This window comes from Ovis aries, chromosome 1 (genome assembly GCF_016772045.2).
Source record: "Ovis aries strain OAR_USU_Benz2616 breed Rambouillet chromosome 1, ARS-UI_Ramb_v3.0, whole genome shotgun sequence".
Classification (NCBI taxonomy): domain Eukaryota; kingdom Metazoa; phylum Chordata; class Mammalia; order Artiodactyla; family Bovidae; genus Ovis; species Ovis aries.
In genome coordinates this window covers 107207990-107220021 of record NC_056054.1, presented here as the reverse complement: position 1 = coordinate 107220021, position 12032 = coordinate 107207990, and the positions used below count along the sequence as shown (strand labels likewise).

The window sequence follows — 12032 nt, the reverse complement described above, 5'->3', positions numbered from 1 at the left end:
TGCTTCTTGAGAAACCTGTATGCAGGTCAGGAAGCAACAGTTAGAACTGAACATGGAACAGCAGACAGGTTCCAAATAAGAAAATGAGTACATCAAGGCTGTATATTGTCACCCTGCTTGTTTGACTTTATGCAGAGTATATCATGAGAAATGCTGGGCTGGAAGACGCACAAGCTGGAATCAAGATTGCTGGGGGAAATATCAATAACCTCAGATATACAGAAGACACCACCCTTATGGCAGAAAGTGAAGAGGAACTAAAAAGCCTCTTGATGAAAGTGAAAGTGGAGAGTGAAAATGTTGGCTTAAAGCTCAACATTCAGAAAAAGCAGATCATGGCATCCAGTCCCATCACTTCATGGGAAATAGATGGGAAAACAGTGGAAACAGTGTCAGACTTTATTTCGGGGGACTCCAAAATCACTGCAGATGGTGATCGCAGCCATGAAATCAAAAGACGGTTACTCCTTGGAAGAAAAGTTATGACCAACCTAGATAGCATACTGTCGAAAAGCAGAGACATTACTTTGCCGACTAAGGTCCATCTAATCAAGGCTATGGTTTTCCAGTGGTCACGTATGGATGTGAGAGTTGGAACGTGAAGAAAGCTGAGCGCCAAAGAATTGATACTTTTGAACTGTGGTGTTGGAGAAGACTCTTGAGAGTCCCTTGGACTGCAAGGAGATCCAACCAGTCTGTCCTAAAGGAGATCAGCCCTGGGATTTCTTTGGAAGGAATGATGCTGAAGCTGAAACTCCAGTACTTTGGCCACCTCATGCAAAGAGTTGACTCATTGGAAAAGACTCTGATGCTGGGAGGGACTGTGGGCAGGAGGAGAAGGGGACAACAGAGGATGAGATGGCTGGATGGCATCACCGACTCAATGGACGTGAGTTTGAGTGAACTCCAGGAGATGGTATAGGACAGGGAGGCCTGGCGTGCTGCGATTCATGGGGTCACAAAGAGTCGGACACGACTGAGCAACTGAACTGAACTGAACTGAATAGTAGGTTATACAGAGAAGGCAATGGCACCCCAGTCCAGTACTCTTGCCTTGAAACTCCCATGGACGGAGGAGCCTAGAAGGCTGCAGTCTATGGGGTCGCTGAGGGTCGGACATAACTGAGCAACTTCACTTTCACTTTTTACTTTCATGCATTGGAGAAGGAAATGGCAACCCACTCCAGAGTTCTTGCCTGGAGAATCCCAGGGACGGGATTCCGGTGGGCTGCCGTCTATGGGGTCGCACAGAGTCAGACACGACTTAAGTGACTTAGCAGCAGCAATAGGTTATAAAAATGAAAATTAAAGGAGTAATAGAGGACTTAAAATGTTTTTAAAGTTTTAAAACTTAAAAAAATGATAATAGTAAAAATATATCTAGGAATTTCTCTGGAGCAGTTGCAGGCAATGTGGGGTCAGTTCAGTTTCAGATAGTTTCTTGTTCCAGCTTATACTTCTCAAGATCTATAGGCCCCTTCCAATGTAGTCGGTGCTAACTACAGGGTTTTAATCTGTTGCACCTGTCACTTCCAAAGCATTTCCCTATGTTTATTTTGGCTTCTTTTTGCAGGTCTCTTCAGTGTCTAATTTCTGGCCTGACACAAAGGGGCACAGGTGGTCACTTATTTAGGCTCACTTTTCAGTCGTGCTGTGGGAAGGGAGGAACACTGCAAACAAATATCACTGGCATGTGTCAGGAGTGCTCTCAGTGTCTCAGTTACACTGGGTTTGCCCCCACTCATGGTGTGTGTGCCTTCCCAGACTACACTGCTCAGGTTCCAGGTTACTCTGCAGGGGAACTATCTAAAGCAGGCCCTGGGTTGTGTTCACTTCTCAGATCCTAGCCTCTCAGGTTCAGGTTCTCAGGTACTCCACAAAGGCACAGATATGGTTGGGCCTGCGTTTTGTGCCCTTTCTGGGTCCGAGCATCTCAGGCAACCAGGTGCTTGGCAAGTGTGCTCTCCCCACATGGGGGGAGGGGGGCTCTTATCACCTCCCCCATCCCAGCCACTGGGTTTCCTGGGTGCACGGTGGGCAACCGTCTCAGTCGCACTGTGTGTCTCTTCTGGGGAGCTGATCTCTGGCTGCAACCCTCGCAGCGGATGTCATCTGTCCAGAATCCCAGGAAGTCTTGGTTAGCAACTGGGAGCCTGCTCGCAGTTTGGTAGAGGATGCTGTCTCTGGGGCCGAGATTGCCCCTTTCCACCTCTGTCTGCCACCCGCCTGCTTCCCTGTCTCCCTGCCTCCAGCGGGGGATGGGCTAGTCCACTGCCGGCTAGCTCTCCTCTGGTGTTTGTTCAGTCCTTTGTTCTGTGAGTAGTCCGGCAGTGCCTTAGGTTAGGGCTTTTCGTGGGATAGTTCTCTCTCTCTCTCTCTCTCTCTCTCTCTCTCTCTCTCTCTCTCTCTCTGTGTGTGTGTGTGTGTGTGTGTGTGTGGCTATCCCACAGTTTGGGTTGCTATCTCACGTTAGCTCCCTCAGATTGCCCTCAGGGCATTCAGGCCGGGTCCTTACCCTAAGCAATGCAGCCCATGCCTCTCTGTTCAGCCCCTGCTTGCTGGTGGCAGATGTGAGCATCTGGGCTACTTTTCTGCTGGGAGTTGCCATTAGGTATGTAATCTGTGGGTTTTACTTATTTATTTTTCCTCCCAGTTATATTGCCCCCTGAGATTCCAGAACTCCCCACAGACCTGCCGGTGAGAGGGTTTCCTGGTGTTTGGGAACTTCTCCTCTTTTGAGACTCCCTTCCCAGGATGGGTTTCCATCCCTAACTCTTTTGTCTCTCTTTTTATCTTTTATACTTTGTCCTACCTCCTTTCTAAGACAATGGGCTGCCTTTCTGGGTGCCTGATGCCCTCTGCCAGCATTTGGAAGTTGTTTTGTGGAATTTGTTCAGCGTTCAAATGCTCCTTCAGTGAATTTGTGGGGAAGAAAGCGGTCTCCCTGTCCTATTCCTCCACCATCTTAGGACTGCCCCCCTGTTCTGGCACTATTTGTGGAGAAGACTGTCATTGTTCTACTGTGTTGCTTTTGCTTCCTTGTCAAAGATAAGCTGACTATTTCTGGGCTCTCTAGTCTAATTTCATTGATCCATTTGTGTATTGTTTTGCCATCACTGTGCTGTCTTGATTACTGTAGCTTTATTTAAGTCACAAAGTTGAGTAGTGTTAGTCTTTCACCTTTGTTCACTTTCAATATTGTGTTGGTTATTCTGAGTTTTTATTTTTCCAAATAAACTTTAGAATTTGTTGATCAATATTCAAAAAGTATTTTTCTGGGATTTTAATTGGAATTGCAATGAATCTATAGATCAAATTGTGAAGAACTGACATCCTGGGATGTTGAATCCTATCCATGAACATGGAATATCTCTCTATTTATTTAGTTCTTCTTTAATTCATCAGACTTCTATAATTTTCCTCATATAGATCTGATACCTACTTTGTTAGATTTATACCTAAATTTTTGATCTTTTAAGGGTACTAAAGTAAATTAGATGAAAATTAGGCCTTAAAGCTTGTGCTAATCCAATATGACTGTGTACTTAAAAGAAGAGGAAATTTGGATACTCAAAGAGACATCAGGTATAAATGCCCACAAGACCATATGAGAAGTTAGCAAGAAGCTGGCCATCTGCAAGCCAAGAGGAGAGTTCTCAGAAGAAACCAAACGTACCAACATCATACTCTTGAACTTCTAACCTCCAGAACTTTGAAAAATAGTGTCATGGGGCTCCTCCTTGAAAGTGAAAGTCACTCAGTCATTTCCAACTCTCTGCGACCCCATGAACTGTAGCTTGCCAGGCTCCTCTGTCCATGAAAAGTAAATCTCTGTCAAACCATCAAAAATGTATGTGTGTGTGTGTGTATATATATATATATTTTTTTTTTTTTTCCTTTAGCCCATCAAGCAACGAGAGACTTTTCATAGTTCTTTCTGCAGCAGCTGATTCTCCACCTAGACCTTCATGTTCCAAATCAGCCTCATTTTTGGTGAGTAACACCCCCTCAGAATAGGAAAATCACTATTAAACTTCAAAAGGCAAATATTTGTCCTGCTGTACTCAGCTACTGCAGCTGCCATCTTAAGTTCTTGTTGTTTTTCAGTCTTAAGAGTGGTGTCTTATCTTCCCGTTTCCTGTTTCTTGGGAGTACAGTGTCCACAACCTGAGGCCCTTCTCTCCACCCAGTATTTACCCCTCAAACTCCTTCTTTCTTCTACTCCCAGACTGAGAGCATGCAGAGTCAGTGTGAAGCCAGGACAGCCCTCCATTGTCCCATCATTCAAGGACAGCTGAGCTATAGCGCCACCTGCAGACACAGGAGAGAAGGCGCATTGGGATCCCTGCGGCCTGTGGCTGGTGATCTCTGTGGTTTCAAGCTGTTTACACACTCTCTATGAAGGGAGGCTGGTATACTGCAGATGTTGCCTCATGTGAAACAGGCTTCAACATGGCGACCCTGCCCCTGTCCTTGTCCCCAGAATTTCCTTATGTTGGAAAGGAGGACTGAACTCTTCAGTCAGACAGTGGATCTCAATTTCTGGCTCTCCCATTATTGGCTAGAAAATCTTGGGCAACTCGTATATACAGTAAAACAAGTGGCTTTACTTCTCTGAGCTTCAGATTCCTCTCCTGATAAATGCTACTGATTTGTGAGGGAGAACTGACTTTTCTAGAAGTTTCCACAATGTTCATTATTGTAGAGGAGGTGGAAGGGGCTAGAGAACATAGGAAAGTGTGTAATCTGTGTGTTACTGATATCCATTCTATTCCCAGAGGAAAGGCTTTTCTGTTTTTAAACTGTGAATCATGAAAAAAGTATCAGTTATTTAACAGGAAAACCCCATTTTTCATCTTTTACTTGCAAATTTTTTATCAAAACAGAAAAGTATAATACATACATAAGTAATTTGTGTCCCTATACCAGACAAGTCAGAATGTGCATTATTTTAATTAGTTCCTCTCACCACTTCTGGCCTTCTCTTTCCATCCCAGTTTCTACGAAAATTATCTCAATAGGGAAACAGCTGCCCCCTGAGTGTTTTTCTTATCCGTATTCCTGTTTCTTTTTCTGCTTGACAAATGCTATCATTTTCTGGTCAGTGTCATGGAGTTTAAAGGATCAGTGAGTAGTTCCAGGAAACCTGAATGAGTTTCTTTTTTTTTTTAGCTTGAGTTGCTGTTTACATTTAGGCTGGCTCTCCTCTGTGCTACCAGAGCACTTCCACAGTACTGCCATTATATCGTTTGTCATCATTCTCTAAGAGCTGTGTAGGTGGCAGGGCAAAGGGTGCCCAGGAAACCACCTCTGATTTCAGCAGCTCTCTGTATGCTATTGGTTACCCAACAACCAGAAGTCCTTCAGAGAAGCAGATGCAACTGTCTTTTATAACAGAACAAGTTTTAAAACATTAAAGCATACTGCATTAAATCATTATATTTACTCTTAGTTCCTCAAAACTTTACAAGGGAAAAACTTTATGAACACATATTTGTATGTGTCCTCAAGGGAGGGTTCACAGGATGTGCTGGTATACATGAGAGATGGAAATGACCTTACCTATTACCCAGACTTTCAGTCATTCCCAGATTTGGTCCTCTTCCTGTATCCTTTGTGGGTTCCAAAAGTGCAGTGAGGAAAAAAAAAATTGGAAACAACCTGGATTTTATACAGATTCCAGCATTGAATGTTTTCTCATTTTGGCTATAAATTAGAACTCCATCTCCCTGTCATGGTAAAGAATTGTTTCTGTAGCTTATGAGAAACAGTTTAATAAGTTTCTTTATATGAGAGAGAGAGAGGAAGAGCAGGCTTCAAGAAGCTCATGGACCACACAGACATACAGATGTAGGTTCCCTGTTCAAAAAACCAAACATTGCTTTGGGGTAAATAAAAGGTCTTCTCTGAAATATCCTATCTGAAAGAGATCAAGCCCCTGAATCATTGCCACTGACCAGTATGATTTAATGTCTCCAATCTTTCAAAAACTTTCATTTTAAAGCCTAAATAACCAAAGAAAAAATTTAAAATCACAAAATAACCACATACAAAGGAAGTTTAACAAAATACTCTGCCCAATATCATACAAATTTACTGAAAATCTAGACAAAAATAATAATTTTCTGGGAAGAAATAATTTGCCAATAGTAACTCCACAAGAGGGCTTCCTTGATACTCAGCAGTAAAGAACCCAGCTGCCAATGCAGGAGATGCAGGTTCTACCCCTGCATCAGGAATATCCTCTGGAGAAGGAAATGGCAACCCAATCCAGTATTCTTGCCTGGGAAATCCCATAGGCAGAGGAGCCACCGTCCATTGGGTTGCAAAGAGTTGGACACAACTTAGCAACTAAACAACAACAATAAACTCCAAAATAAAAAGAAAATATGGACAGATAAAATACCTTATTTTTTAAAATTTTCACCATCAAATAGTACTCCTAAGAAAGTAGCTGACATAGACAATTTCACAGGTTAATTATAACCAAAGTTTAGAGAACAGATTCTACCATTCTATCACTATAATTTTACAGTGTTAGACATACTAGTTAACACAGTTAACACAATTAGGCCAGGGAAAGAAATGAAGTATGAAATTTTTAAAGATGGAGTTTATATTATTTATAGATTCTTGACTTTTTTACTTGAAAACTCCAAAAGAACCCATATGAAAATTATTGCATGTGATATGAATAACTCAGGAAAAGAGTTGGATATAAAATTAATATAGCAAAATAAATAGGCTTGTTATCAATGTTGTTGTTGTTCAGTTACTAGGTCATGTTCAGTTCTCTGAGACCCCATGGACTGCAACATACCAAGCTTCCCCATCCTTCACTGTCTCCCAGAGTTCATTCAAATTCATGTCCATTGAGTCAGTGATGCTATCTAACCATCTCATCCTCTGTTGCCCTCATCCATGATACTAATAAACAGAATGGGATGTTTGGCACCACATAAATAAAATGCCTGTGTAAAAATATAACAGAAAATGTGGGAAAGATTTATGACAAAAAATATAAAATTCAAATGATGTTGTTGTTCAGTCACTCAGTATTGGCTGACTTTGCAACCCCCTGGACTGCAGCATGCCAGGCTTCCCTGTCCTTCACTATCTCCCAGAGTTTGCTCACATTCATGTCCATTGAGTCGGTGATATTATCTAACCATCTCATTCCCTGCCTCTCCTTTCTCCTTTTGCATTCAGTCTTTCCCAGCATCAAAGTCTTTTCCACTCCGTCAGCTCTTCACATTAGGTGGCCAAAGTATCACTATCAATATCAACTTCAGTATCAGTCCTTCCAATGAAAATTCAAGGTTGACTTCCTTTTGGATTGATTGGCTTGATCTCCTTGCAGTCCAAAAGACTCTCAAGAGTCTTCTCCACAATTCAAAGATGACAGTTTTTTGTCCCTCAGCCTTCTTTATGGTCCAATAAGATAACAAAATAATTCCTGAACAAAGGAAAAACAAAGCATGTTCTTCAACAGGAAAATTAAAATATAAATAATCAGTTCTCTTGAGTTAATCTACAAATTTAATATGATCTTAATTTTAAAAAACATCAACAGGATTTTTGTTTAAATTCAGACAAGCAAGGTTTTTTATATGAAAATATAAGAAGCAAGAACATTCAAAGACATTCTTTTTTTTTTTTTTTTTTTTACAGCTCAAACAAACAGATCTTTTATTAAATAGCAGAGAGTACACTCCTGAGACATGGGAGCAAACCAACCCTGAAGGAGTGGACTTATCCTGCTTGGCTTCCCTTTATATACTCTCTTCTCCTCTGGTTCTGACCTGTGCAAAATGCAAATGGGTATATGCTCAAGGCCAATCAGGAAAAGAGGTATGTCTGGGCTGATGCAAAACAGGGCTTTTACATATTCATCTAGGTGAGAGTTTTGATTTACAGTTGCAAGTTATATAACAACAGGCTCTATTGCACATGTTTTTGCCATAATTCAGTCTGTTATAATCAGATGTATGTATGTACAGAATATTTATGAACCTTAATGGGCTCCTGGCTGCTGAAGGTTACTTGAGGACACAGCTGTGCATCAAGGGCACATGTGCCAGAGTTGGAGAAGTCTTTGTGGTTATTTTTATAGCATATCTGTGAGCTCTCCTGGGCATGTCTAGGGTGGGGTTTACAGATCAGCTTGCATCCTTTTTGGCTAGGCCACCTCTCATTGCTCATGCCTAACTTTCTGCGTAACAAAACTATATGGGTTTGCATCCCAGGCTTTAAGTTACTCATCCTATTATACTGGGCACTATGTTTCCCCTTTGCTTGAAGGTTCAGCTCCCTCATCTGTGGAAATATGAATAATAATACCTATCTCAAGGTGGAGCAGTATAATGAAAAAATACATATGTCACCTATTTAGCACTTGGCATATAGTGGCTGATCAGATAACGGTTTGCTCTTCTTTTCATTAAAGTTTTTTTTTTCTTTTTTTTATTTTATTTTATTTTTTGTGTGTGATAGAATATATATATATATATTTTTTTTTTTACTTCATTTTACTTTACAATACTGTATTGGTTTTGCCATACATTGACATGAATCCACCACGGGTGTACATGCATTCCCAAACATGAACCAAACTCCTAGAGGAGAATATAGGCAAAACACTCTCAGACATAAATCACAGCAGGATCCTCTATGATCCTCCTCCCAGAATACTGGAAATAAAAGCAAAAATAAACAAATGGGATCTAATTAAAATTAAAAGCTTCTGCACAACAAAGGAAAATACAAGCAAAGTGAAAAGACAGCCTTCTGAATGGGAGAAAATAATAGCAAATGAAGCAACTGACAAACAACCAATCTCAAAAATATACAAGCAACTTATGCAGCTCAATTCCAGAAAAATAAACGACCCAATCAAAAAATGGGCCAAAGAACTAAATAGACATTTCTTCAAAGACATTCTAAAAAATAAGTACAAAAAAGAGATTACTCCAAAGAAATTAAAACATACCATGAAACTACCATTATTAAAGCAGCATGGTATCAGCACCTAAATAGGCATAAAAAATTCAGGATAAGACACAAGAATGTTTTGAGACAATTGGCTAGCCATCAGGAAAAAATACTGAAGTCACACAACATGCTTCATACAAAAACAAATTTCACAAAGACTTGAACGTGTCTGGAAATGGATAGTGCTAATGACTGCACAACATTATAAGTATACTTAATGACACTGAACTGTACACCTAAATTGGTTAAGATGATAAATTTATGTTACATTTATTTTTCCACAATAAAAAATACACCACACAAAAAAATTTTAATGTAAAAACTGAAAAAATATTGGAATGATTTTTTTAACATCCAAGAGCAGGAAAACTTAAGTATGACAAACACACAAATAATCAAAAACCTCTGAAACCAGAAAAGTTTGATATCGTTAACAACATAAAAATAATTTTTTTTTCATGGTAAAACTAGCTATACATTTTTAAAAATCAGAAGTTAGGACAGATAATGAAACTCATGTAAAATACAAAAAAATACGAAAAGTACTTAAATGTTCATTATTTGCAGACAAAGGAGGATTGATATGTTATTGATATATAGTAGAATTCTATGTAACCATACGAAATATTAAGGCAGTTCTTTCAGTTCTTTCAGTCGCTCAGTCGTGTCCGACTCTTTGCGACCCTATGAATCGCAGCACGCCAGGCCTCCCTGTCCATCACCATCTCCCGGAGTTCACTCAAACTCATGTCCATCAAGTCAGTGATGCCACCCAGCCATCTCATTCTCTGTCGTCCCCTTATCCTCCAGCCCCCAATGCCTCTGAGCATCAGAGTCTTTTCCAATGAGTCAACTCTTAGCATGAGGTGGCCAAAGTATTGAAGTTTCAGCTTTAGCATCAGTCCTTCCAAAGAACACCCAGGACTGATATCCCTTAGGATGGACTGGTTGGATCTCCTTGCAGTCCAAGGGACTCTCAAGAGTCTTCTCCAACACCACAGTTCAAAGGCATCAATTCTTTGGTGCTCAGCTAGAAGCCATAGGAGGAAATAAAGATCACCAGTAAAAGTAACTGCATTGTTAAATATAGAAGATAAGAGTTATTGTATTTTTGAAATGTAGCTCCTCTTTTTGCTTCCTATGCAATATAAAGGAAAAATGCTTAAACAATAATTGTAACTATGTTAATGAGCACACAATGTATAAAGCTGTAATTCATGACAGTAACAAAATAAAGTAGCTGATGGAACTGGACAGGAGCAGAATTAAAGCAGGCTATTGAAACTAAAATAGTATCAATCTAGCAAGCTATATTTTTATAAATTAAGGATGTTAATATTTAAAATATTTACTTTTTCCCTGTAGCAAGCACTTGGAGAATAACAGAAACTATACAGAAAAGGCAGTTAAATGAAATCAAAATGGTACACTAGAAAAAAAATTAGCCAAACATGAAAGAAACCTATATTGAAGAAACTGACTGGGGGTGGGGGGGAGTTATAATACTTAGAAAACAAATAACCCAAAGGTACAAGATTCCTACATTTTATTGGCCTGTAGTCACTATTGCCACTACTGCAATCATTTTACTGACATTTTTCTAGTATATATATATATATTTTTTAAGTTGAATCATCGACACTTGTTGATGCAAATACAGGTGCTAGGCTCAAGCAAAAGTAGTGTTATCTTTCTATTACAGACATAGATGTTCTAAACTACTGGCATAAATTCAACTGTTCTACAAACCTGAAAGTTTTATCTGAAAAGATAATAGAACATTACCTCTAAAACAAAATTTAAACCTATAATTTTTATGAGCCCACCATTGAGAGTTTTATATCAAGACAGTAAAGGGAAAAAATATACTTTACTTTTGATATGGTGAAATGTATTATACTTTGAAGGTGACTTAATTATTTTAGACAGCATGTGTCATTCCTACACTTTCTCATTTATAAACAAAATGTCATGTGAGACCAGGTTCATTCACTGCACTCATTAAGGTCTATTGACTGTTGATTTTTATATTTATCCAATAGCTTTGGCTTCAAGGGTTTTATGTTCATTTCAAAAAAATAGCAGAAACTCTGCTTTCAGTATTGTTGCAAATGACTTGTGCAAAGTCTCTGTTACAAGTGGCTGAGGCTTTTAACTAAAGCTTGCACTTCAAGTGAGAACCCAAGGTGCAAAAACCTCTCTCAAAAAACAATTCAAAGTCCACCTCAAGGCCCTAACCCTAACCCTAACCCTAACCCCTCCCCAATATGAATTAGTAAAATAAGTGTTACATTGCTTCTTTCTGTCACATGTATCTGTGTGTAGATAAATGACCTTAGAACCCTCCAGAGGAAGAAAAGATCTTTATAGCTGTTCATCCAAATTTTAATTTTGCCAATCACTAAGAGGCTAACTTCAGTTCAGTTCAGTCATTCCATCGTGTCCAACTTTTTGAGACCCCATGGAATGCAGAACACCAGTCTTTCCTGTCCATCACCAACTCCCTGAGCTTATTCAAACTCATGTCCATCAAGTCAGTGATGCCATTCAACCATCTCATCCTCTGTCATCCCCTTCTCCTCCTGCCTCAATCTTTCCCAGCATCAGGGTCTTTTCCAATGAGTCACTTCTTTGCATCAGGTGGCCAATGTATTGGAGCTTCAGCTTTCAGCATCAGTCCTTCCAAAGAATATTCACTACTGATTTGCTTTAGGATTGACTGGTTGGATCTCTTGGCAGTCCAAGAGACTCTCAAGAGTCTTCTCCAACACTGCAGTTCAAAAGCAACAATTCTTCCGTGCTCAGCTTTTTTTATACTCCAACTCTCACATCCATACATGACTACTGGAAAAACCATAGCTTTGACTAGACGGACCATTGCTGGCAAAGTAATGTCTCTGCTTTTGAATATGCTATCTAGGTTGGTCATAGCTTTTCTTCCAAGGAGCAAGGATCTTTTAATTTCATAGCTGCAGTCACCATCTACAGTGATTTTGGAGCCCCCAAAATCACTCTTTCCATTGTTTCCCCGTCTATTTGCC

General features: G+C 39.8%; 1 long non-coding RNA gene across 3 annotated transcripts in view; it reads left to right on the top strand.

The window, feature by feature from the left end:
- The window catches only part of LOC121820609 (uncharacterized), a 30276-nt gene that overhangs the window by 5592 nt on the left and 12652 nt on the right, over positions 1-12032 (top strand). For 2 of the 3 annotated variants that reach the window (XR_006061204.2, XR_006061206.2), the window contains exons 2-3: positions 3903-3993; positions 7672-7851. This is a non-coding gene — a long non-coding RNA (uncharacterized LOC121820609). Of the gene's footprint in view, positions 1-2448; positions 2612-3902; positions 3994-7671; positions 7852-12032 lie in introns of those variants that run through there. The other variant, XR_009597531.1, reaches the window with a different exon arrangement.